The sequence below is a fragment of the Oncorhynchus nerka genome, linkage group LG24, assembly GCF_034236695.1.
Source record: "Oncorhynchus nerka isolate Pitt River linkage group LG24, Oner_Uvic_2.0, whole genome shotgun sequence".
Lineage (NCBI taxonomy): Eukaryota > Metazoa > Chordata > Actinopteri > Salmoniformes > Salmonidae > Oncorhynchus > Oncorhynchus nerka.
The window spans coordinates 84,310,162-84,336,191 of record NC_088419.1 but is presented as its reverse complement, the minus strand read 5'-3'; the positions used below and the strand labels follow the sequence as shown (position 1 = coordinate 84,336,191).

The 26,030-nt window shown below is 47.9% G+C and overlaps 1 protein-coding gene across 2 annotated transcripts in view; it reads left to right on the top strand.

Annotated features, from left to right (window-relative positions):
• LOC115123456 (low-density lipoprotein receptor-related protein 8-like) overlaps positions 1-26,030 on the top strand; it is a 421,425-nt gene that overhangs the window by 246,995 nt on the left and 148,400 nt on the right. The gene's annotated exons all lie outside the window — the stretch shown is intronic.

Genomic DNA, 26,030 nt, shown 5'->3' with positions numbered 1-26,030 from the left:
AACCTTCCATAACAAAGCCATCACCTACAGAGAGATTAACCTGGAGAAGAGTCCCCTAAGCAAGCTGGTCCTGGGGCTCTGTTCACAAACACAAACACACCCTACAGAGCCCCAGGACAACAGCACAATTAGACCCAACCAAATCATGAGAAAACAAAAAGATAATTACTTAACACATTGGAAAGAATTAACAAAAAAACAGAGCAAACTAGAATGCTATTTGGCCCTACACAGAGAGTACACAGCGGCAGAATACCTGACCACTGTGACTGACCCAAAATTAAGGAAAGCTTTGACTATGTACAGCCTCAGTGAGCATAGCCTTGCTATTGAGAAAGGCCGCCGTAGGCAGACATTGCTCTCAAGAGAAGACAGGCTATGTGCTCACTGCCCACAAAATGAGGTGGAAACTGAGCTGCACTTCCTAACCTCCTGCCCAATGTATGACCATATTAGAGAGACATATTTCCCCCAGATTACACAGATCCACAAAGAATTCGAAAACAAATCCAATTTTGAAAAACTCCCATATCTTTTGGGTGAAATTTCACAGTGTGCCATCACAGCAGCAAGATTTGTGACCTGTTGCCACGAGAAAAGGGCAACCAGTGAAGAACAAACACCATTGTAAATACAACCCATATTTATGCTTATTTATTTTATCTTGTGTCCTTTAACTATTTGTACATTGTATATATATATATAATATGACATTTGTAATGTCTTTACTGTTTTGAAACTTCTGTATGTGTAATGTTTACTGTTAATTTTTGTTGTTTTTCACTTTATATATTCACTTTGTATGTTGTCTACCTCACTTGCTTTGGCAATGTTAACACATGTTTCCCATGCCAATAAAGCCCTTGAATTGAATTGAATTGAATTGAATTGAATTGAAATACAGAAGAGAGAGAAATACAGAGAGAGAGAAATATATAGAGAGGGAGAGAAATACAGAGAGAGAGAGAAATACAGAGAGAGGGAGAGAAATACAGAGAGAGGGAGAGAAATACAGAGAGAGAGAGAGAAATACAGAGAGAGGGAGAGAAATACAGAGAGAGGGAGAGAAATACAGAGAGGGAGAGAAATACAGAGAGAGAGAGAAATACAGAGAGAGGGAGAGAAATACAGAGAGAAAGAAATACAGAGAGAGAGAGAAATACAGAGAGAGAGAAATACAGAGAGAGAGAGAGAAATACAGAGAGAGGGAGAGAAATACAGAGAGAGAGAGAGAAATACAGAGAGAGGGAGAGAAATACAGAGAGAGAGAGAGAAATACAGAGAGAGGGAGAGAAATACAGAGAGAGAGAGAAATACAGAGAGAGGGAGAGAAATACAGAGAGAGAGAGAAATACAGAGAGAGAGAGAAATACAGAGAGAGGGAGAGAAATACAGAGAGAGAGAGAAATACAGAGAGAGAGAGAAATACAGAGAGATAGAGAGAAATACAGAGAGAGGGAGAGAAATACAGAGAGAGGGAGAGAAATACAGAGAGAGGGAGAGAAATACAGAGAGGGAGAGAAATACAGAGAGAGAGAGAAATACAGAGAGAGAGAAATACAGAGAGATGGAGAGAAATACAGAGAGAGGGAGAGAAATACAGAGAGAGGGAGAGAAATACAGAGAGAAAGAAATACAGAGAGAGAGAGAAATACAGAGAGAGAGAAATACAGAGAGAGAGAAATACAGAGAGAGGGAGAGAAATACAGAGAGAGGGAGAGAAATACAGAGAGAGGGAGAGAAATACAGAGAGAAAGAAATACAGAGAGAGAGAAGAGAAATACAGAGAGAGAGAAATACAGAGAGAGAGAAATACAGAGAGAGGGAGAGAAATACAGAGAGAGAGAGAGAAATACAGAGAGAGGGAGAGAGAAATACAGAGAGAGAGAGAAATACAGAGAGAGAAATACAGAGAGAGAGAGAAATACAGAGAGAGAAATACAGAGAGAGAGAGAGAAATACAGAGAGAGAGAGAGAAATACAGAGAGAGAGAGAGAAATACAGAGAGAGGGAGAGAAATACAGAGAGAGGGAGAGAAATACAGAGAGAGAGAGGGAGAGAAATACAGAGAGAGAGAAATACAGAGAGATAGAGAGAAATACAGAGAGAGAGAAATACAGAGAGAGAGAGAAATACAGAGAGGGAGAGAAATACAGAGAGAGAGAGAAATACAGAGAGAGGGAGAGAAATACAGAGAGAGAGAGAGAAATACAGAGAGATAGAGAAATACAGAGAGAGGGAGAGAAATACAGAGAGAAAGAAATACAGAGAGAGAGAGAAATACAGAGAGAGAGAAATACAGAGAGAGAGAGAAATACAGAGAGAGGAGAGAAATACAGAGAGAGGGAGAGAAATACAGAGAGAAGAAAAAGAAGAGAGAGAGAAATACAGAGAGAGAGAAATACAGAGAGAGAGAGAAATACAGAGAGAGAAAGAAATACAGAGAGAGAGAGAAATACAGAGAGAGAGAAATACAGAGAGAGAGAGAAATACAGAGAGAGAGAGAAATACAGAGAGAGGGAGAGAAATACAGAGAGAGAGAGAAATACAGAGAGAGGGAGAGAAATACAGAGAGGAGAGAAATACAGAGGAGAGAAATACAGAGAGGGAGAGAAATACAGAGAGAGAGAGAAATACAGAGAGAGAGAGAAATACAGAGAGAGGGAGAGAAATACAGAGAGAAAGAAATACAGAGAGAGAGAAATACAGAGAGAGAGAAATACACAGAGAGGGAGAGAAATACAGAGAGGGAGAGAAATACAGAGAGAGAGAAATACAGAGAGAGAGAGAAATACAGAGAGAGGGAGAGAAATACAGAGAGAAAGAAATACAGAGAGAGAGAGAAATACAGAGAGAGAGAAATACAGAGAGAGAGAGAGAAATACAGAGAGAGAGAGAGAAATACAGAGAGAGGAGAGAAATACAGAGAGAGAGAGAAATACAGAGAGAGAGAGAAATACAGAGAGAGAGAAATACAGAGAGAGAGAAATACAGAGAGAGAGAGAAATACAGAGAGAGAGAGAAATACAGAGAGAGGGAGAGAAATACAGAGAGAGAGAAATACAGAGAGAGAGAAATACAGAGAGAGAGAGAAATACAGAGAGAGAGAAATACAGAGAGAGGGAGAGAAATACAGAGAGAGAGAAATACAGAGAGAAAGAAATACAGAGAGAGAGAGAAATACAGAGAGAGAGAAATACAGAGAGAGAAATACAGAGAGAAGAAATACAGAGAGAGAGAAATACAGAGAGAGAGAGAGAAATACAGAGAGAGAGAAATACAGAGAGAAATACAGAGAGAGAGAGAAATACAGAGAGAGAGAGAAATACAGAGAGAGAGGGAGAAATACAGAGAGAGAGAGAGAAATACAGAGAGAGAAATACAGAGAGAGAGAGAAATACAGAGAGAGGAGAGAAATACAGAGAGAGAGAGAAATACAGAGAGAGAGAGAAATACAGAGAGGGAGAGAAATACAGAGAGAGGGAGAGAAATACAGAGAGAGAGAGATACAGAGAGAAAGAAATACAGAGAGGGAGAGAAATACAGAGAGAGAGAGAGAAATACAGAGAAATACAGAGAGAGAGAAATACAGAGAGAGGGAGAGAAATACAGAGAGAGAGAGAGAAATACAGAGAGAGAGAGAAATACAGAGAGAGAGAGAAATACAGAGAGAGGGAGAGAAATACAGAGAGAGGGAGAGAAATACAGAGAGAGAGAGAGAAATACAGAGAGAAAGAAATACAGAGAGGGAGAGAAATACAGAGAGAGAGAGAGAAATACAGAGAGAGGGAGAGAAATACAGAGAGAGGGAGAGAAATACAGAGAGAGGGAGAGAAATACAGAGAGAGAGAGAGAAATACAGAGAGAAGAGAAATACAGAGAGAGAAATACAGAGAGAGAAATACAGAGAGAAATACAGAGAGAAATACAGAGAGAGGGAGAGAAATACAGAGAGGGAGAGAAATACAGAGAGAGAGAGAGAAATACAGAGAGAGAGAAATACAGAGAGAGAGAGAAATACAGAGAGAGAGAGATACAGAGAGAGAGAAATACAGAGAGAGAGAAATACAGAGAGAGGGAAGAAATACAGAGAGAGAGAGAAATACAGAGAGAGAGAGAAATACAGAGAGAAAGAAATACAGAGAGGGAGAGAAATACAGAGAGAGAGAGAAATACAGAGAGAGAGAGAAATACAGAGAGAGGGAGAGAAATACAGAGAGAGAGAGAAATACAGAGAGAGAGAGAAATACAGAGAGAAAGAAATACAGAGAGAGGGAGAGAAATACAGAGAGAGAGAGAGAAATACAGAGAGAGAGAGAGAAATACAGAGAGAGGGAGAGAAATACAGAGAGAGGGAGAGAAATACAGAGAGAGAGAGAGAAATACAGAGAGAGGGAGAGAAATACAGAGAGAGGGAGAGAAATACAGAGAGAGAGAGAAATACAGAGAGAGAGAGAAATACAGAGAGAGAGAGAAATACAGAGAGATAGAGAGAAATACAGAGATAGAGAGAAATACAGAGAGAGGGAGAGAAATACAGAGAGAGAGAAATACAGAGAGAGAGAGAAATACAGAGAGAGAGAGAGAGAGAAATACAGAGAGAGAGAGAAATACAGAGAGAGAGAGAGAAATACAGAGAGAGAGAGAGAAATACAGAGAGGAGAGAAATACAGAGAGAGAGAGAGAAATACAGAGAGAGAAATACAGAGAGAGGGAGAGAGAAATACAGAGAGAGAGAGAGAAATACAGAGAGAGGGAGAGAAATACAGAGAGAGAGAGAGAAATACAGAGAGATAGAGAGAAATACAGAGAGAGGGAGAGAAATACAGAGAGAGGGAGAGAAATACAGAGAGAGAGAAATACAGAGAGAGGGAGAGAAATACAGAGAGAGAGAGAGAAATACAGAGAGAGAGAGAAATACAGAGAGATAGAGAGAAATACAGAGAGAGAAATAAAGAGAGAGGGAGAGAAATACAGAGAGAGGGAGAGAAATACAGAGAGAGGGAGAGAAATACAGAGAGAGGGAGAGAAATACAGAGAGAGGGAGAGAAATACAGAGAGGGAGAAATACAGAGAGAGAAATACAGAGAGAGAGAGAAATACAGAGAGAGGGGAGAGAAATACAGAGAGAGGGAGAGAAATACAGAGAGAGGGAGAGAAATACAGAGAGAGGGAGAGAAATACAGAGAGAGGGAGAGAAATACAGAGAGAGAGAAATACAGAGAGAGGGAGAGAAATACAGAGAGAGAGAGAGAAATACAGAGAGAGGGAGAGAAATACAGAGAGATAGAAATACAGAGAGAGAGAAATACAGAGAGAGGGAGAGAAATACAGAGAGAGGGAGAGAAATACAGAGAGAGGGAGAGAAATACAGAGAGAGATAAATAGAATAATGGTTAGATCCTCCGTTGAGAGATAATCAAAGACTGACTAAATGTAATGAAAGTGTGAGTGAAGAGATGATAGATATATGTTCCTCATGATCATTTGTTTCGGCTTGTGGAGAGAAGAAACATAGTTTAAGGAGATGAAGGTGTTGGTACAAATAGCAGACATGCTATTTTTAGTCCCAGCTGCCAGTGTTGTTGGTGTGTGTTGATGTGTAGAACCTTCAGACTTCAGAGTTGTTTCCTCCACTGATTTTCCCTTGATCAATTCTCCCTGACGCTGTGAGACTGTAGTTTCCTCCCTGACGCTGTGAGACTGTAGTTTCCTCCCTGACACTGTGAGACGGTCGTTTCCTCCCTGACGCTGTGAGACGGTCGTTTCCTCCCTGACGCTGTGAGACGGTCGTTTCCTCCCTGACGCTGTGAGACTGTCGTTTCCTCCCTGACGCTGTGAGACGGTCGTTTCCTCCCTGACGCTGTGAGACTGTAGTTTCCTCCCTGACGCTGTGAGACTGTAGTTTCCTCCCTGACGCTGTGAGACTGTCGTTTCCTCCCTGACGCTGTGAGACTGTAGTTTCCTCCCTGACGCTGTGAGACGGTCGTTTCCTCCCTGACGCTGTGAGACTGTAGTTTCCTCCCTGACGCTGTGAGACGGTCGTTTGCTCCCTGACGCTGTGAGACGGTCGTTTCCTCCCTGACGCTGTGAGACGGCCGTTTCCTCCCTGACGCTGTGAGACGGTCGTTTCCTCCCTGACGCTGTGAGACGGTCGTTTCCTCCCTGACGCTGTGAGACTGTAGTTTCCTCCCTGACGCTGTGAGACGGTCGTTTCCTCCCTGACGCTGTGAGACTGTCGTTTCCTTGATCAATTCTCCCTGACGCTGTGAGACTGTCGTTTCCTTGATCAATTCTCCCTGACGATGTGTGAGACTGTCGTTTCCTCCCTGACGCTGGGTGAGACTGTCGTTTCCTTGATCAATTCTCCCTGACGCTGGGTGAGACTGTCGTTTCCTCCCCGACGCTGTGTGAGACTGTCGTTTCCTCCCTGACGCTGTGAGACTGTCGTTTCCTCCCTGACGCTGTGAGACTGTAGTTTCCTCCCTGACGCTGGGTGAGACTGTAGTTTCCTCCCTGACGCTGTGAGACGGTCGTTTCCTCCCTGACGCTGTGAGACTGTAGTTTCCTCCCTGACGCTGTGAGACTGTAGTTTCCTCCCTGACGCTGTGAGACTGTCGTTTCCTTGATCAATTCTCCCTGACGCTGTGAGACTGTCGTTTCCTTGATCAATTCTCCCTGACGATGTGTGAGACTGTCGTTTCCTCCCTGACGCTGGGTGAGACTGTCGTTTCCTTGATCAATTCTCCCTGACGCTGGGTGAGACTGTCGTTTCCTCCCCGACGCTGTGTGAGACTGTCGTTTCCTCCCTGACGCTGTGAGACTGTCGTTTCCTCCCTGACGCTGTGAGACTGTAGTTTCCTCCCTGACGCTGGGTGAGACTGTAGTTTCCTCCCTGACGCTGTGTGAGACTGTAGTTTCCTCCCTGACGCTGGGTGAGACTGTCGTTTTCTCCCTGACGCTGGGTGAGACTGTCGTTTCCTCCCTGACGCTGGGTGAGACTGACGTTTTCTCCCTGACGCTGTGTGAGACTGTAGTTTCCTCCCTGACGCTGGGTGAGACTGTCGTTTCCTCCCTGACGCTGTGAGACTGTCGTTTCCTTGATCAATTCTCCCTGACGCTGTGTGAGACTGTCGTTTCCTCCCTGACGATGTGTGAGACTGTCGTTTCCTCCCTGACGCTGTGTGAGACTGTCGTTTCCTCCCTGACGCTGGGTGAGACTGTCGTTTCCTCCCTGACGCTGTGTGAGACTGTCGTTTCCTCCCTGACGCTGTGTGAGACTGTCGTTTCCTCCCTGACGCTGGGTGAGACTGTCGTTTCCTTGATCAATTCTCCCTGACGCTGTGTGAGACTGTCGTTTCCTCCCTGACGCTGGGTGAGACTGTCGTTTCCTTGATCAATTCTCCCTGACGCTGTGTGAGACTGTCGTTTCCTCCCTGACGCTGTGTGAGACTGTCGTTTCCTCCCTGACGCTGTGTGAGACTGTTGTTTCCTTGATCAATTCTCCCTGACGCTGTGTGAGACTGTCGTTTCCTTGATCAATTCTCCCTGACGCTGTGAGACTGTTGTTTCCTTGATCAATTCTCCCTGACGCTGTGTGAGACTGTAGTTTCCTCCCTGACGCTGTGTGAGACTGTAGTTTCCTCCCTGACGCTGTGTGAGACTGTCGTTTCCTCCCTGACGATGTGTGAGACTGTCGTTTCCTCCCTGACGCTGGGTGAGACTGTAGTTTCCTCCCTGACGCTGTGTGAGACTGTAGTTTCCTCCCTGACGCTGTGTGAGACTGTAGTTTCCTCCCTGACGCTGGGTGAGACTGTAGTTTCCTCCCTGACGCTGTGAGACTGTCGTTTCCTTGATCAATTCTCCCTGACGCTGTGTGAGACTGTCGTTTCCTTGATCAATTCTCCCTGACGCTGTGAGACTGTAGTTTCCTCCCTGACGCTGTGAGACTGTAGTTTCCTCCCTGACGCTGTGAGACTGTAGTTTCCTCCCTGACGCTGGGTGAGACTGTAGTTTCCTCCCTGACGCTGTGAGACTGTCGTTTCCTCCCTGACGATGTGTGAGACTGTAGTTTCCTCCCTGACGCTGTGTGAGACTGTCGTTTCCTCCCTGACGCTGGGTGAGACTGTCGTTTCCTCCCTGACGCTGTGTGAGACTGTTGTTTCCTTGATCAATTCTCCCTGACGCTGTGAGACTGTAGTTTCCTCCCTGACGCTGTGAGACTGTAGTTTCCTCCCTGACGCTGTGAGACTGTAGTTTCCTCCCTGACGCTGGGTGAGACTGTAGTTTCCTCCCTGACGCTGGGTGAGACTGTAGTTTTCTCCCTGACGCTGTGAGACTGTAGTTTCCTCCCTGACGCTGTGAGACTGTAGTTTCCTCCCTGACGCTGGGTGAGACTGTAGTTTCCTCCCTGACGCTGGGTGAGACTGTAGTTTCCTCCCTGACGCTGGGTGAGACTGACGTTTCCTCCCTGACGCTGGGTGAGACTGACGTTTCCTCCCTGACGCTGGGTGAGACTGTCGTTTCCTTGATCAATTCTCCCTGACGCTGTGTGAGACTGTAGTTTCCTCCCTGACGATGTGTGAGACTGTAGTTTCCTCCCTGACGCTGTGAGACTGTCGTTTCCTTGATCAATTCTCCCTGACGCTGTGTGAGACTGTCGTTTCCTCCCTGACGATGTGTGAGACTGTCGTTTCCTCCCTGACGCTGGGTGAGACTGTCGTTTCCTCCCTGACGCTGTGAGACTGTAGTTTCCTCCCTGACGCTGGGTGAGACTGTAGTTTCCTCCCTGACGCTGGGTGAGACTGTAGTTTCCTTCCTGACGCTGTGTGAGACTGTAGTTTCCTCCCTGACGCTGTGTGAGACTGTCGTTTCCTCCCTGACGATGTGTGAGACTGTCGTTTTCTCCCTGACGCTGGGTGAGACTGTCGTTTCCTCACTGACGCTGGGTGAGACTGATGTTTTCTCCCTGACGCTGGGTGAGACTGTCGTTTCCTCCCTGACGCTGTGTGAGACTGTCGTTTCCTCCCTGACGATGTGTGAGACTGTCGTTTTCTCCCTGACACTGGGTGAGACTGTCGTTTCCTCCCTGACGCTGGGTGAGACTGTCGTTTCCTCCCTGACGCTGGGTGAGACTGTCGTTTCCTTGATCAATTCTCCCTGACGCTGGGTGAGACTGTCGTTTCCTCCCTGACGCTGTGAGACTGTCGTTTCCTTGATCAATTCTCCCTGACGCTGGGTGAGACTGTCGTTTCCTTGATCAATTCTCCCTGACGCTGTGTGAGACTGTCGTTTCCTCCCTGACGATGTGTGAGACTGTCGTTTCCTCCCTGACGATGTGTGAGTGGAAAAGTAGGTTTCTACAACAGCTCAATAGGGTAGATTTGTCTCTCTGAACGGCTGAGATTGAAACATCATATTTCCGTCTGTCCGTCTGTCTGTCTGTGTGTAGTGAGAAGGCTGTCAAGGGGTTGCTCACACGCATTATATGTCTCACGCACACACACACACCCACCCACACACACACACACACACACACACACACACATATACCCCCCCCACACACACACACACTGCCGTCCACACGGCAAGCCAGAGAGAAATCGTCCACCTTGCCGTTCTCCACCCAATACGAGAGCCATAATAGCAGCATTGATTTCCCCCTGCTTAGACATGTGACCTATAGTAATATTGATCCTGCGTCTCCCGTTTAGAGGATATTATGTATCATACATATAACCTTTACCAGATCTAACAGCTTCCTGCCAGGCCATTAGGGAAAACAAAAGGGCCTCTCAGAATACAGGTTTTTACTGAATACACACACACCAGAGGAGGCTGGTGGGATATTCTATAGGAAAACGGGCTCATTGTAATAGCTGGAATGGAATAAATGGAACCGTCAAACGTGGTTTCCTTGTGTTTGATTTGTTTTGACTCCATTCCATTAATTCCATTCCAGCTATTACAATGAGCCAGTATAGCTCCTCCCACCAGCCTCCTCTGACACACACACACACAAAAACACACACACACAGGTTTTCGGTGTTATCTGAGGTCAAACCTAAAATAGACCAACACACACTGAGACTGTCTGAAGCTGGAGGGGCGATGATCTTCACTTCGCCCTCTATCTCTTTCCCTTCTGTCCCCTCTATCTCTATCCCCTCTCTCCCCTCTATCTCTCTTCCCTTTCTCCCCTCTATCTCTAGCCCCTCTCTCCCCTCTGTCTCTCTCCCCTCTCTCAACCCTCTCTAGTTTACCCTGAGTTAGCCATAATGCTTAGCCATAATGCTTAGCCCTAGTGTTAGTCCTAGTGTTAGTCCTAGTGTTTAGTTCTAGTGTTTAGTCCTAGTGTTAGTCCTAGTGTTTAGTCCTACTGTTTAGTCCTAGTGTTAGTTCTAGTGTTTAGTCCTAGTGTTTAGCCTTTATTCCCTCAGAGAGAGAGAGAGAGAGAGTAGTAGCATACACCTTTGAGAGGCAGGTATCCTAGTGGTTAGAGGCAGGTAGCCTAGTGGTTAGAGGCAGGTATCCTAGTGGTTAGAGGCAGGTATTCTAGTGGTTAGAGGCAGGTAGCCTAGTGGTTAAAGGCGGGTATCCTAGTGGTTAGAGGCGGGTATCCTAGTGGTTATAGGCAGGTATCCTAGTGGTTATAGGCAGGTATCCTAGTGGTTAGAGGCAGGTATCCTAGTGGTTAGAGGCAGGTAGCCTAGTGGTTAGAGGCGTGTAGCCTAGTGGTTAGAGGCGGGTATCCTAGTGGTTAGAGGCGGGAATCCTCGTGGTTAGAGGCAGGTAGCCTAGTGGTTAGAGGCGTGTAGCCTAGTGGTTAGAGGCGGGTATCCTAGTGGTTAGAGGCGGGTATCCTAGTGGTTAGAGGCGGGAATCCTTGTGGTTAGAGGCAGGTAGCCTAGTGGTTAGAGGCGTGTATCCTAGTGGTTGGAGGCAGGTATCCTAGTGGTTGGAGGCAGGTATCCTAGTGGTTGGAGGCAGGTATCCTAGTGGTTAGAGGCAGGTAGCCTAGTGGTTAGAGGCGGGTAGCCTAGTGGTTAGAGGCAGGTATTCTAGTGGTTAGAGGCGGGTATCCTACTGGTTAGAGGCGGGTATCCTAGTGGTTAGAGGCGGGTAGCCTAGTGGTTAGAGGCAGGTATCCTAGTGGTTAGAGGCGGGTATCCTAGTGGTTAGAGGCGGGTATCCTAGTGGTTAGAGGCAGGTAGCCTAGTGGTTAGAGGCGTGTAGCCTAGTGGTTAGAGGCGGGTATCCTAGTGGTTGGAGGTAGGTATCCTAGTGGTTAGAGGCATTTATCCTAGTGGTTAGAGGCAGGTAGCCTAGTGGTTAGAGGCAGGTAGCCTAGTGGTTAGAGGCGGGTAGCCTAGTGGTTAGAGGCAGGTATTCTAGTGGTTAGAGGCGGGTATCCTACTGGTTAGAGGTGGGTATCCTAGTGGTTAGAGGCGGGTAGTCTAGTGGTTAGAGGCAGGTATCCTAGTGGTTAGAGGCGGGTATCCTAGTGGTTAGAGGCGGGTATCCTAGTGGTTAGAGGCAGGTAGCCTAGTGGTTAGAGGTGTGTAGCCTAGTGGTTAGAGGCGGGTATCCTAGTGGTTGGCGGTAGGTATCCTAGTGGTTAGAGGCATTTATCCTAGTGGTTAGAGGCGGTTGGCCTAGTGGTTAGAGGCGGGTATCCTAGTGGTTAGAGGCGGGTATCCTAGTGGTTAGAGGCGGGTAGCCTAGTGGTTAGAGGCGGGTATCCTAGTGGTTAGAGGCGGGTAGCCTAGTGGTTAGAGGCAGGTAGCCTAGTGGTTAGAGGCAGGTATCCTAGTGGTTAGAGGCGGGTATCCTAGTGGTTAGAGGCAGGTATCCTAGTGGTTAGAGGCAGGTATCCTAGTGGTTAGAGCATTGGACTTGTAACCAAAAGGTTGCAAGATTGAATCCCCGAGCTGACAAGATAAAAATATGCCGTTCTGGCCCTGAACAAGGCAGTTAACTTGTTCCTAGGCCATCATTGTAAATAAGAATTTGTTCTTAACTGACTTGCCTAGTTAAATAAATACATAAATAAACATACAGCTATCAATGCCATAGGCATCTATCTACCCCGGGATCAATCTATTCACTAGTTATAGTGTGTTGCCAGTATTCAGCCACACTGTATCCCTATAGTCACACAGTATTATATCATCTGATCTCTGTATATCTCTATCGTTACATCTGGGAGTTTGTAGACGGGTAATGAACGCATAAGCTGTTGTTGACGTAGTCATGCAAGCCAATCGGCCGTGCGCCTCAGCCTGTATCACATCCTCTCACACCCTAATGGATCGAAACACGAAGGGAGCTCCTCTGTCTCTACTGTTATTCATCACATTGAAATGACATGGCTATCAAGGAAATTTCTCACATATCTCATTCCCTTTTCATTTCTATTGTATTGACACCGGGGGGGAACTTATATTGGCTCCACGTTCGTTCTATCGCCTTTTTATCTATCACAACCATATACGAAGTGGAAAATAAGATTGGTTATTACATCTTAGAAATATTTCATGGAGGTTCTGATGATAATTGATTTCCTGCCTGACGTGGTATGTCCGTCTGTGATCCTGGCTCTCCAGCTGTAATAACCTGCAGAAATGGGTTTTTGATCTATGATTTAAGAGAGGGAGTATATGGGGCTGCGTGCATATCACTGTGAACGCTGTCAGACTCTGATGATCTGTATCCCAACCCCCCACACACACACATACGCATCCCTGCCTCCACCCTTTAGCTCCTGCTCTAGTTCTCTCTTCTCCCCTCCCTCCCCATCCCCCTACCTCCTCACACACCCCCTCCCCATCCCCCTACCTCCTCACACACCCCTCCCTCCCCATCCCCCTACCTCCTCACACACCCTTCCCTCCCCATCCCCCTACCTCCTCACACACCCCTCCCTCCCCATCCCCCTACCTCCTCACACACCCTTCCCTCCCCATCCCCCTACCTCCTCACACACCCCTCTCTCCTCCCTATTTCCCCCTCCTTGTGGAATCAGCTGCTAATTGAGCTTATCCATATGTTGAATTATACATGGTCCAGGCTGGGAGGGTCTTTGTTTGATTTTAAAAGCCCTCTGAAGAAAGTTTAGCAGCTTTTAATTGATGATAATGTGGAATCAGGTTAATTTAGGCACCCCGGCCCTCCCGCTGCTCCTAGCTGGAGTTTTTTTATTTAAAAAAAAAAAAATTATTTCACCTTTATTTAACCAGGTAGGCTAGTTGAGAACAAGTTCTCATTTGCAACTGCGACCTGGCCAAGATAAAGCATAGCAGTGTGAACAGACAACACAGAGTTACACATGGAGTAAACAATTAACAAGTCAATAACACAGTAGGAAAAAAAATGGGCAGTCTATATACAATGTGTGCAAAAGGCATGAGGAGGTAGGTGAATAATACAATTTTGCAGATTAACACTGGAGTGATAAATGATCAGATGGTCATGTACAGGTAGAGATATTGGTGTGCAAAAGAGCAGAAAAGTAAATAAATAAATAAAAAACAGTATAAAAACAGTATGGGAATGAGGTAGGTGAAAATGGGTGGGCTATTTACCAATAGACTATGTACAGCTGCAGCGATCGGTTAGCTGCTCGGATAGCTGATGTTTGAAGTTGGTGAGGGAGATAAAAGTCTCCAACTTCAGCGATTTTTGCAGTTCGTTCCAGTCACAGGCAGCAGAGTACTGGAACGAAAGGCGGCCAAATGAGGTGTTGGCTTTAGGGATGATCAGTGAGTTGGGATGTGAGGATGGGGATGGTGTTAGTTCTGAATGAATGGAGAGATGAACGGGGGAGTAGAGGCAATGGGGGGGGGGGGGTGGATAAGGAGAGAGGCTGTAGCTTTCATGTTGACCACGGAATTTACACATCAAAAGGCTTGGTTTGTTGTGTGCCTGTGTTTTTGGTTCGTGTGAATCTTATGGATGTGTGTCATTTCTGTCCAAGCAGCAGAGTGAGTCTCTCTGTCCCAAGATAATGAGTCGGGCTCTCTCAGGCTCAATAATAATGACTCATTTGTTCATGTTGAACGACGATCACCACAGAAGTCAGGTTGAATTCAGCAGAGCTCGGCGGCCTGTCTGTCTGAGGGACTTAGAGTGCAACGACATGTTTCTCATTTATTTATACAGAAGATGATTTGTCTTTCAGGCCGAAGGTCTGTGGAGAGAGAAAAGACGTGTTTATTATTACAACATATTCAATGTTGCCTCACCATAGTTATCTGTGTCTGTTTTTCTCACATACATACAGTACAGTATACATACAGTACACACACACACACACACACACACACACACACACACACACACACACACACACACACACACACACACACACACACACACACACACACACACACACACACACAGCCAGGTAAAAATGTTTTAGTCCATTACTTTTAACCCCCTGCCTTCCCACAGTAGCTTAGTTCCTAGTGTACAGGCAGTGTGGGCCTGAGGGAGTTAGCTGTAGTGTACAGGCAGTGTGGTCCTGAGGGAGTTAGCTATAGTGTACAGGCAGTGTGGGCCTGAGGGAGTTAGCTGTAGTGTACAGGCAGTGTGGTCCTGAGGGAGTTAGCTATAGTGTACAAGCAGTGTGGTCATGAGGGAGTTAGCTATAGTGTACAGGCAGTGTGGTCCTGAGGGAGTTAGATGTAGTGTACAAGCAGTGTGGTCATGAGGGAGTTAGCTATAGTGTACAGGCAGTGTGGTCCTGAGGGAGTTAGCTGTAGTGTACATGCAGTTTGGTCCTGAGGGAGTTAGCTGTAGTGTACATGCAGTGTGGTCCTGAGGGAGTTAGCTGTAGTGTACATGCAGTGTGGTCCTGAGGGAGATAGCTGTAGTGTACAGGCAGTGTGGTCCTGAGGGAGTTAGCTGTAGTGTACAGGCAGTGTGGTCCTGAGGGAGCTCTTAACTAGCTGGGGTCTTAGTTCCTAGTGTACAGGCAGTGTGGTCCTGAGGGAGCTCTTAACTAGCTGGGTTCTTAGTTCCTAGTGTACAGGCAGTGTGGTCCTGAAGGAGCTCTTAGCTAGCTGGGGTTTTAGTTCCTAGTGTACAGGCAGTGTGGTCCTGAGGGAGCTCTTAACTAGCTGGGGTCTTAGTTCCTAGTGTACAGGCAGTGTGGTCCTGAGGGAGCTCTTAACTAGCTGGGTTCTTAGTTCCTAGTGTACAGGCAGTGTGGTCCTGAGGGAGCTCTTAACTAGCTGGGGTCTTAGTTCCTAGTGTACAGGCAGTGTGGGCCTGAGGGAGATAGCTGTAGTGTACAGGCAGTGTGGTCCTGAGGGAGTTAGCTATAGTGTACAGGCAGTGTGGTCCTGAGGGAGTTAGCTGTAGTGTACAGGCAGTGTGGTCCTGAGGGAGTTAGCTATAGTGTACAGGCAGTGTGATCCTGAGGGAGTTAGCTGTAGTGTACAGGCAGGGTGGTCCTGAGGGAGTTAGCTGTAGTGTACAGGCAGTGTGGTCCTGAGGGAGATAGCTGTAGTGTACAGGCAGTGTGGTCCTGAGGGAGTTAGCTGTAGTGTACAGGCAGTGTGATCCTGAGGGAGTTAGCTGTAGTGTACAGGCAGTGTGGTCCTGAGGGAGCTCTTAACTAGCTGGGGTCTTAGTTCCTAGTGTACAGGCAGTGTGGTCCTAAGGGAGCTCTTAACTTGCTGGGTTCGTAGTTCCTAGTGTACAGGCAGTGTGGTCCTGAGGGAGTTAGCTGTAGTGTACAGGCAGTGTGGTCCTGAGGGAGTTAGCTGTAGTGTACAGGCAGTGTGGTCCTGAGGGAGTTAGCTGTAGTGTACAGGCAGTGTGGTCCTGAGGGAGCTCTTAACTAGCTGGGGTCTTAGTTCCTAGTGTACAGTTAGTGTGGACCTGAGGGAGCTCTTAGCTAGCTGGGGTCTTAGTTCCTAGTGTACAGGCAGTGTGGTCCTGAGGGAGCTCTTAACTAGCTGGGGTCTTAGTTCCTAGTGTACAGGCAGTGTGGTCCTGAGGGAGCTCTTAACTTGCTGGGGTCTTAGTTCCTAGTGTACAGGCAGTGTGGTCCTGAGGGAGCTCTTAACTAGCTGGGGTCTTAGTTCCTAGTGTACAGGCAGTGTGGTCCTGAGGGAGCTCTTAGCTAGCTGGGGTCTTAGTTCCTAGTGTACAGGCAGTGTGGTCCTGAGGGAGCTCTTAACTAGCTGGGGTCTTAGTTCCTAGTGTACAGGCAGTGTGGTCCTGAGGGAGCTCTTAACTAGCTGGGGTCTTAGTTCCTAGTGTACAGGCAGTGTGGTCCTGAGGGAGCTCTTAGCTAGCTGGGGTCTTAGTTCCTAGTGTACAGGCAGTGTGGTCCTGAGGGAGCTCTTAACTAGCTGGGGTCTTAGTTCCAAGTGTACAGGCAGTGTGGTCCTGAGGGAGTTAGCTGTAGTGTACAGGCAGTGTGGTCCTGAGGGAGTTAGCTGTAGTGTACAGGCAGCGTGGTCCTGAGGGAGTTAGCTGTAGTGTACAGGCAGTGTGGTCCTGAGGGAGTTAGCTATAGTGTACAGGCAGTGTGGTCCTGAGGGAGTTAGCTGTAGTGTACAGGCAGTGTGGTCCTGAGGGAGTTAGCTATAGTGTACAGGCAGTGTGGTCCTGAGGGAGTTAGCTGTAGTGTACAGGCAGTGTGGTCCTGAGGGAGTTAGCTGTAGTGTACAGGCAGTGTGGTCCTGAGGGGAGTTAGCTGTAGTGTACAGGCAGTGTGATCCTGAGGGAGTTAGCTGTAGTGTACAGGCAGTGTGGTCCTGAGGGAGCTCTTAACTAGCTGGGGTCTTAGTTCCTAGTGTACAGGCAGTGTGGTCCTAAGGGAGCTCTTAACTAGCTGGGTTCTTAGTTCCTAGTGTACAGGCAGTGTGGTCCTGAAGGAGCTCTTAGCTAGCTGGGGTTTAGTTCCTAGTGTACAGGCAGTGTGGTCCTGAGTGTGGGAGCTCTTAACTAGCTGGGGTCTTAGTTCCTAGTGTACAGGCAGTGTGGTCCTGAGGGAGCTCTTAACTAGCTGGGTTCTTAGTTCCTAGTGTACAGGCAGTGTGGTCCTGAAGGAGCTCTTAGCTAGCTGGGGTTTTAGTTCCTAGTGTACAGGCAGTGTGGTCCTGAGGGAGCTCTTAACTAGCTGCTCTTAACTAGGCTGGGGTCTTAGTTCCTAGTGTACAGGCAGTGTGGTCCTGAGGGAGCTCTTAACTAGCTGGGTTCTTAGTTCCTAGTGTACAGGCAGTGTGGTCCTGAAGGAGCTCTTAGCTAGCTAGGGTTTTAGTTCCTAGTGTACAGGCAGTGTGGTCCTGAGGAGCTCTTAACTAGCTGGGGTCTTAGTTCCTAGTGTACAGGCAGTGTGGGCCTGAGGGAGATAGCTTAGTTCCTAGTGTACAGGCAGTGTGGTCCTGAGGGAGTTAGCTATAGTGTACAGGCAGTGTGGTCCTGAGGGAGTTAGCTGTAGTGTACAGGCAGTGTGGTCCTGAGGGAGTTAGCTATAGTGTACAGGCAGTGTGATCCTGAGGGAGTTAGCTGTAGTGTACAGGCAGGGTGGTCCTGAGGGAGTTAGCTGTAGTGTACAGGCAGTGTGGTCCTGAGGGAGATAGCTGTAGTGTACAGGCAGTGTGGTCCTGAGGGAGTTAGCTGTAGTGTACAGGCAGTGTGATCCTGAGGGAGTTAGCTGTAGTGTACAGGCAGTGTGGTCCTGAGGGAGCTCTTAACTAGCTGGGGTCTTAGTTCCTAGTGTACAGGCAGTGTGGTCCTAAGGGAGCTCTTAACTTGCTGGGTTCGTAGTTCCTAGTGTACAGGCAGTGTGGTCCTGAGGGAGTTAGCTGTAGTGTACAGGCAGTGTGGTCCTGAGGGAGTTAGCTGTAGTGTACAGGCAGTGTGGTCCTGAGGGAGTTAGCTGTAGTGTACAGGCAGTGTGGTCCTGAGGGAGCTCTTAACTAGCTGGGGTCTTAGTTCCTAGTGTACAGTTAGTGTGGACCTGAGGGAGCTCTTAGCTAGCTGGGGTCTTAGTTCCTAGTGTACAGGCAGTGTGGTCCTGAGGGAGCTCTTAACTAGCTGGGGTCTTAGTTCCTAGTGTACAGGCAGTGTGGTCCTGAGGGAGCTCTTAACTAGCTGGGGTCTTAGTTCCTAGTGTACAGGCAGTGTGGTCCTGAGGGAGCTCTTAGCTAGCTGGGGTCTTAGTTCCTAGTGTACAGGCAGTGTGGTCCTGAGGGAGCTCTTAACTAGCTGGGGTCTTAGTTCCTAGTGTACAGGCAGTGTGGTCCTGAGGGAGCTCTTAACTAGCTGGGGTCTTAGTTCCTAGTGTACAGGCAGTGTGGTCCTGAGGGAGCTCTTAGCTAGCTGGGGTCTTAGTTCCTAGTGTACAGGCAGTGTGGTCCTGAGGGAGCTCTTAACTAGCTGGGGTCTTAGTTCCAAGTGTACAGGCAGTGTGGTCCTGAGGGAGTTAGCTGTAGTGTACAGGCAGTGTGGTCCTGAGGGAGTTAGCTGTAGTGTACAGGCAGCGTGGTCCTGAGGGAGTTAGCTGTAGTGTACAGGCAGTGTGGTCCTGAGGGAGTTAGCTATAGTGTACAGGCAGTGTGGTCCTGAGGGAGTTAGCTGTAGTGTACAGGCAGTGTGGTCCTGAGGGAGTTAGCTATAGTGTACAGGCAGTGTGGTCTGAGGGAGTTAGCTATAGTGTACAGGCTGTCCTGAGAGTTAGCTGTAGTGTACAGGCAGTGTGGTCCTGAGGGAGTTAGCTGTAGTGTACAGGCAGTGTGGTCCTGAGGGAGTTAGCTGTAGTGTACAGGCAGTGTGATCCTGAGGGAGTTAGCTGTAGTGTACAGGCAGTGTGGTCCTGAGGGAGCTCTTAACTAGCTGGGGTCTTAGTTCCTAGTGTACAGGCAGTGTGGTCCTAAGGGAGCTCTTAACTAGCTGGGTTCTTAGTTCCTAGTGTACAGGCAGTGTGGTCCTGAAGGAGCTCTTAGCTAGCTGGGGTTTTAGTTCCTAGTGTACAGGCAGTGTGGTCCTGAGGGAGCTCTTAACTAGCTGGGGTCTTAGTTCCTAGTGTACAGGCAGTGTGGTCCTGAGGGAGCTCTTAACTAGCTGGGGTCTTAGTTCCTAGTGTACAGGCAGTGTGGTCCTGAGGGAGCTCTTAACTAGCTGGGGTCTTAGTTCCTAGTGTACAGGCAGTGTGATCCTGAGGGAGTTAGCTGTAGTGTACATGCAGTGTGGTCCTGAGGGAGATAGCTGTAGTGTACAGGCAGTGTGGTCCTGAGGGAGTTAGCTGTAGTGTACAGGCAGTGTGGTCCTGAGGGAGCTCTTAACTAGCTGGGGTCTTAGTTCCTAGTGTACAGGCAGTGTGGTCCTGAGGGAGCTCTTAACTAGCTGGGTTCTTAGTTCCTAGTGTACAGGCAGTGTGGTCCTGAAGGAGCTCTTAGCTAGCTGGGGTTTTAGTTCCTAGTGTACAGGCAGTGTGGTCCTGAGGGAGCTCTTAACTAGCTGGGGTCTTAGTTCCTAGTGTACAGGCAGTGTGGTCCTGAGGGAGCTCTTAACTAGCTGGGTTCTTAGTTCCTAGTGTACAGGCAGTGTGGTCCTGAAGGAGCTCTTAGCTAGCTAGGGTTTTAGTTCCTAGTGTACAGGCAGTGTGGTCCTGAGGGAGCTCTTAACTAGCTGGGGTCTTAGTTCCTAGTGTACAGGCAGTGTGGGCCTGAGGGAGATAGCTGTAGTGTACAGGCAGTGTGGTCCTGAGGGAGTTAGCTATAGTGTACAGGCAGTGTGGTCCTGAGGGAGTTAGCTGTAGTGTACAGGCAGTGTGGTCCTGAGGGAGTTAGCTATAGTGTACAGGCAGTGTGATCCTGAGGGAGTTAGCTGTAGTGTACAGGCAGGGTGGTCCTGAGGGAGTTAGCTGTAGTGTACAGGCAGTGTGGTCCTGAGGGAGATAGCTGTAGTGTACAGGCAGTGTGGTCCTGAGGGAGTTAGCTGTAGTGTACAGGCAGTGTGATCATGAGGGAGTTAGCTGTAGTGTACAGGCAGTGTGGTCCTGAGGGAGCTCTTAACTAGCTGGGGTCTTAGTTCCTAGTGTACAGGCAGTGTGGTCCTAAGGGAGCTCTTAACTAGCTGGGTTCGTAGTTCCTAGTGTACAGGCAGTGTGGTCCTGAGGGAGTTAGCTGTAGTGTACAGGCAGTGTGGTCCTGAGGGAGTTAGCTGTAGTGTACAGGCAGTGTGGTCCTGAGGGAGTTAGCTGTAGTGTACAGGCAGTGTGGTCCTGAGGGAGCTCTTAACTAGCTGGGGTCTTAGTTCCTAGTGTACAGTTAGTGTGGACCTGAGGGAGCTCTTAGCTAGCTGGGGTCTTAGTTCCTAGTGTACAGGCAGTGTGGTCCTGAGGGAGCTCTTAACTAGCTGGGGTCTTAGTTCCTAGTGTACAGGCAGTGTGGTCCTGAGGGAGCTCTTAACTAGCTGGGGTCTTAGTTCCTAGTGTACAGGCAGTGTGGTCCTGAGGGAGCTCTTAACTAGCTGGGGTCTTAGTTCCTAGTGTACAGGCAGTGTGGTCCTGAGGGAGCTCTTAGCTAGCTGGGGTCTTAGTTCCTAGTGTACAGGCAGTGTGGTCCTGAGGGAGCTCTTAACTAGCTGGGGTCTTAGTTCCTAGTGTACAGGCAGTGTGGTCCTGAGGGAGCTCTTAACTAGCTGGGGTCTTAGTTCCTAGTGTACAGGCAGTGTGGTCCTGAGGAGCTCTTAGCTAGCTGGGGTCTTAGTTCCTAGTGTACAGGCAGTGTGGTCCTGAGGGAGCTCTTAACTAGCTGGGGTCTTAGTTCCAAGTGTACAGGCAGTGTGGTCCTGAGGGAGTTAGCTGTAGTGTACAGGCAGTGTGGTCCTGAGGGAGTTAGCTGTAGTGTACAGGCAGCGTGGTCCTGAGGGAGTTAGCTGTAGTGTACAGGCAGTGTGGTCCTGAGGGAGTTAGCTATAGTGTACAGGCAGTGTGGTCCTGAGGGAGTTAGCTGTAGTGTACAGGCAGTGTGGTCCTGAGGGAGTTAGCTATAGTGTACAGGCAGTGTGGTCCTGAGGGAGTTAGCTGTAGTGTACAGGCAGTGTGGTCCTGAGGGAGTTAGCTGTAGTGTACAGGCAGTGTGGTCCTGAGGGAGTTAGCTGTAGTGTACAGGCAGTGTGATCCTGAGGGAGTTAGCTGTAGTGTACAGGCAGTGTGGTCCTGAGGGAGCTCTTAACTAGCTGGGGTCTTAGTTCCTAGTGTACAGGCAGTGTGGTCCTAAGGGAGCTCTTAACTAGCTGGGTTCTTAGTTCCTAGTGTACAGGCAGTGTGGTCCTGAAGGAGCTCTTAGCTAGCTGGGGTTTTAGTTCCTAGTGTACAGGCAGTGTGGTCCTGAGGGAGCTCTTAACTAGCTGGGGTCTTAGTTCCTAGTGTACAGGCAGTGTGGTCCTGAGGGAGCTCTTAACTAGCTGTGATCTGAACATCAGAAGAACACACTGCTACAAATAGACTATTATTATAGCTACAGCTACGTACTATAGTTATAAGGCAAGTCAACTACCTAATATAGCCATTCTGTACAGTACACTACTGTACCAACTAGCCATACACGAGACAGGGAGAGCTGTGCTCAGGGTCAAGTAGAGTTTATACTGGGGGGTTAAGAACGTTAGGCCAGTAACTGAAATGTTGCTGGTTTGAATCCCCAAGCCGGTAAGGTGGGGAAATCTGCTGTTCTGCCCTTGAGCAAGGCAGTTAACCCCCAACAACTGCTCTCTCCGCACCTCTCTGATTCAGAGGGGTTGGGTTAAATGCGGAAGACACATTTCAGCTCAATGCATTCATTTGTGCAACTGACTAGGTATCCCACTTTCCCTGTATGTCCCAGGTTAACCTGAGGGTGTAATACATCACTATATCTCTGGAACCCCATCCGCTGTGGCGTGGAGCACAGTGGAGCTTGTTCAATCAATGAGCTGTCTGTCACGGCAGGAGTGTACAGTACACTTTTAGAAAAAAGGGTTCCAAAGGGGTTCTTCAGCTGTCCCCGTAGGAGAACCCTTTTTTGTTTCCCTCTGTGGAAAGGGTTCTGCATGGAAAACTAGTTCTTCAAAGGGTTCTCCTATGGCAGGGATCATCAACAAGATTCAGCCGTGGGCCAATTTATTTCTTTAGCGGATGGTCAAGGGGTCGGAACATAATTATAAATATTTTGTAGACTGCAAATTGACCGCAAGAAGCCCAAATGGATATAATATTTGATATTAAAACATAATAATTTCAAACCTTGCTTACATTTGTATACAAACACATATTTATTTTTTTTATTTTTTTATTTCACCTTTATTTAACCAGGTAGGCTAGTTGAGAACAAGTTCTCATTTGCAACTGCGACCTGGCCAAGATAAAGCATAGCAGTGTGAACAGACAACACGGAGTTACACATGGAGTCAAGTCAATAACACAGTTGGGGAAAAAAAGGGGAGTCTATACACAATGTGTGCAAAAGGCATGAGGTAGGCGAATAATTACAATATTGCAGATTAACACTGGAGTGATAAATGATCAGTTGATCATGTACAGGTAGAGATATTGGTGTGCAAAAGAGCAGAAAAGTAAATAAATAAAAACTGTGGGGATGAGGTAGGTGAAAATGAGTGGGCTATTTACCAATAGACTATGTACAGCTGCAGCGATCGGTTAGCTGCTCAGATAGCTGATGTTTGAAGTTGGTGAGGGAGATAAAAGTCTCCAACTTTAGCGATTTTTGCAATTCGTTCCAGTCACAGGCAGCAGAATACTGGAACGAAAGGCGGCCGAATGAGGTGTTGGCTTTAGGGATGATCAGTGAGATACACCTGCTGGAGCGCGTGCTACGGATGGGTGTTGCCATCGTGACCAATGAACTGAGATAAGGCGGAGCTTTACCTAGCATGGCCTTGTAGATGACCTGGAGCCAGTGGGTCTGGCGACGAATATGTAACGAGGGCCAGCCGACTAGAGCATACAAGTCGCAGTGGTGGGTAGTATAAGGTGCTTTAGTGACAAAACGGATGGCACTGTGATAAACTGCATCCAGTTTGCTGAGTAGAGTGTTGGAAGCAATTTTGTAGATGACATCGCCGAAGTCGAGGATCGGTAGGATAGTCAGTTTTACTAGGGTAAGCTTGGCAGCGTGAGTGAAGGAGGCTTTGTTGCGGAATAGAAAGCCGACTCTTGATTTGATGTTCGATTGGAGATGTTTGATATGAGTCTGGAAGGAGAGTTTGCAGTCTAGCCAGACACCTAGGTACTTATAGGTGTCCACATATTCAAGGTCGGAGCCATCCAGGGTGGTGATGCTAGTCGGGCATGCGGGTGCAGGCAGCGATCGGTTGAAAAGCATGCATTTGGTTTTACTAGCGTTTAAGAGTAGTTGGAGGCCACGGAAGGAGTGTTGTATGGCATTGAAGCTCGTTTGGAGGTTAGATAGCACAGTGTCCAATGACGGGCCGAAAGTATATAGAATGGTGTCGTCTGCGTAGAGGTGGATCAATGAATCGCCCGCAGCAAGAGCAACATCATTGATATATACAGAGAAAAGAGTCGGCCCGAGAATTGAACCCTGTGGCACCCCCATAGAGACTGCCAGAGGACCGGACAGCATGCCCTCCGATTTGACACACTGAACTCTGTCTACAAAGTAATTGGTGAACCAGGCAAGGCAGTCATCCGAAAAACCGAGGCTACTGAGTCTGCCGATAAGAATATGGTGATTGACAGAGTCGAAAGCCTTGGCAAGGTCGATGAAGACGGCTGCACAGTACTGTCTTTTATCGATGGCGGTTATGATATCGTTTAGTACCTTGAGTGTGGCTGAGGTGCACCCGTGACCGGCTCGGAAACCAGATTGCATAGCGGAGAAGGTACGGTGGGATTCGAGATGGTCAGTGACCTGTTTGTTGACTTGGCTTTCGAAGACCTTAGATAGGCAGGGCAGAATGGATATAGGTCTGTAACAGTTTGGGTCCAGGGTGTCTCCCCTTTGAAGAGGGGGATGACTGCGGCAGCTTTCCAATCCTTGGGGATCTCAGACGATATGAAAGAGAGGTTGAACAGGCTGGTAATAGGGGTTGCGACTATGGCGGCGGATAGTTTCAGAAATAGAGGGTCCAGATTGTCAAGCCCAGCTGATTTATACGGGTCCAGGTTTTGCAGCTCTTTCAGAACATCTGCTATCTGGATATGGGTAAAGGAGAACCTGGAGAGGCTTGGGCGAGGAGCTGCGGGGGGGGGGAGCTGTTGGCCGAGGTAGGAGTAGCCAGGCGGAAGGCATGGCCAGCCGTTGAGAAATGCTTGTTGAAGTTTTTGATAATCATGGATTTATCGGTGGTGACCGTGTTCCCTAGCCTCAGTGCAGTAGGCAGCTGGGAGGAGGTGCTCTTGTTCTCCATGGACTTCACAGTGTCCCAGAACTTTTTGGAGTAGGAGCTATAGGATGCAAACTTCTGCCTGAAGAAGCTGGCCTTAGCTTTCCTGACTGACTGCGTGTATTGGTTCCTGACTTCCCTGAACAGTTGCATATCGCGGGGACTATTCGATGCTATTGTAGTCCGCCACAGGATGTTTTTGTGCTGGTCGAGGGCAGTCAGGTCTGGAGTGAACCAAGGGCTGTATCTGTTCTTAGTTCTGCATTTTTTGAACGGAGCATGCTTATCTAAAATGGTGAGGAAGTTACTCTTAAAGAATGACCAGGCATCCTCGACTGACGGGATGAGGTCAATGTCCTTCCAGGATACCCGGGCCAGATCGATATACAGTGGGGAGAACAGGTTTTCCTACTTACAAAGCATGTAGAGGTCTGTAATTTTTATCATAGGTACACTTCAACTGTGAGAGACGGAATCTAAAACAAAAATCCAGAAAATCACATTGTATGATTTTTAAGAAATTATTTTGTATTTTATTGCATGACATAAGTATTTGATACATCAGAAAAGTAGAACTTAATATTTGGTATTAAAATGAAAATCACTTAGAACTCATTTGTTGGTGTTTTTCCAGTCTTTTGTGAGTGTAGGGAGCCGCGGTGGTGTCACCTAGCCCGTAGCAGTGTGGTCGGACTAGCCAGCGCTAGCCTATACTGACTGTGTTACTCTGTGCTCTACAGGGAAATCCAGTAAGGAGAGGCCCAAGGGACTCGTTGCTCTTTTCACATCAGTAAAACAGTGTTGCGTGCCTGAACTGGGATCGATGCTGTCGGGAGGAGAGTTGCTGTTTCTGAGTGTATGTGTGTGTGTATTTTTTGTGCAGGCTGGACAGGTGAGAACATTGAGGTGTGTGTGTGTTTATTCACCCCCCCCCCCCCACACACACCTTGATATTCTCACCTGTCCAGCCTGCACAAAAAATACACACACACACACACCTTGATATTCTCACCTGTCCAGCCTGCACAAAAAATACACACACACACACACCTTGATATTCTCACCTGTCCAGCCTGCACAAAAAATACACACACACACACACACACACACCTTGATATTCTCACCTGTCCACAGCCTGCACAAAAAATACACACACACACACACACACCTTGATATTCTCACCTGTCCAGCCTGCACAAAAAATACACACACACACACACCTTGATATTCTCACCTGTCCAGCCTGCACAAAAAATACACACACACACACACACACCTTGATATTCTCACCTGTCCAGCCTGCACAAAAAATACACACACACACACACCTTGATATTCTCACCTGTCCAGCCTGCACAAAAAATACACACACACACACACCTTGATATTCTCACCTGTCCAGCCTGCACAAAAAATACAGTTTCCAGCCTATTATTTGATAACAGATCAAGAGAGTTTGGAAGAGTCCATCCACCTTTATAAATGACAGAGGAAGAGCTGTGTGTGTGTGTGTGCTTGTGTGTGTGTGTGTGTGTGTGTGTGTGTGTGTGTGTGTGTGTGTGTGTGTGTGAATCCCGAACGCTCAACTTGGCGCAGCATCAATGTCTCCATTAAAAAGCCTTTAATTTATAATCCTTTCACACTGGGCCTGTGTAGGTGTA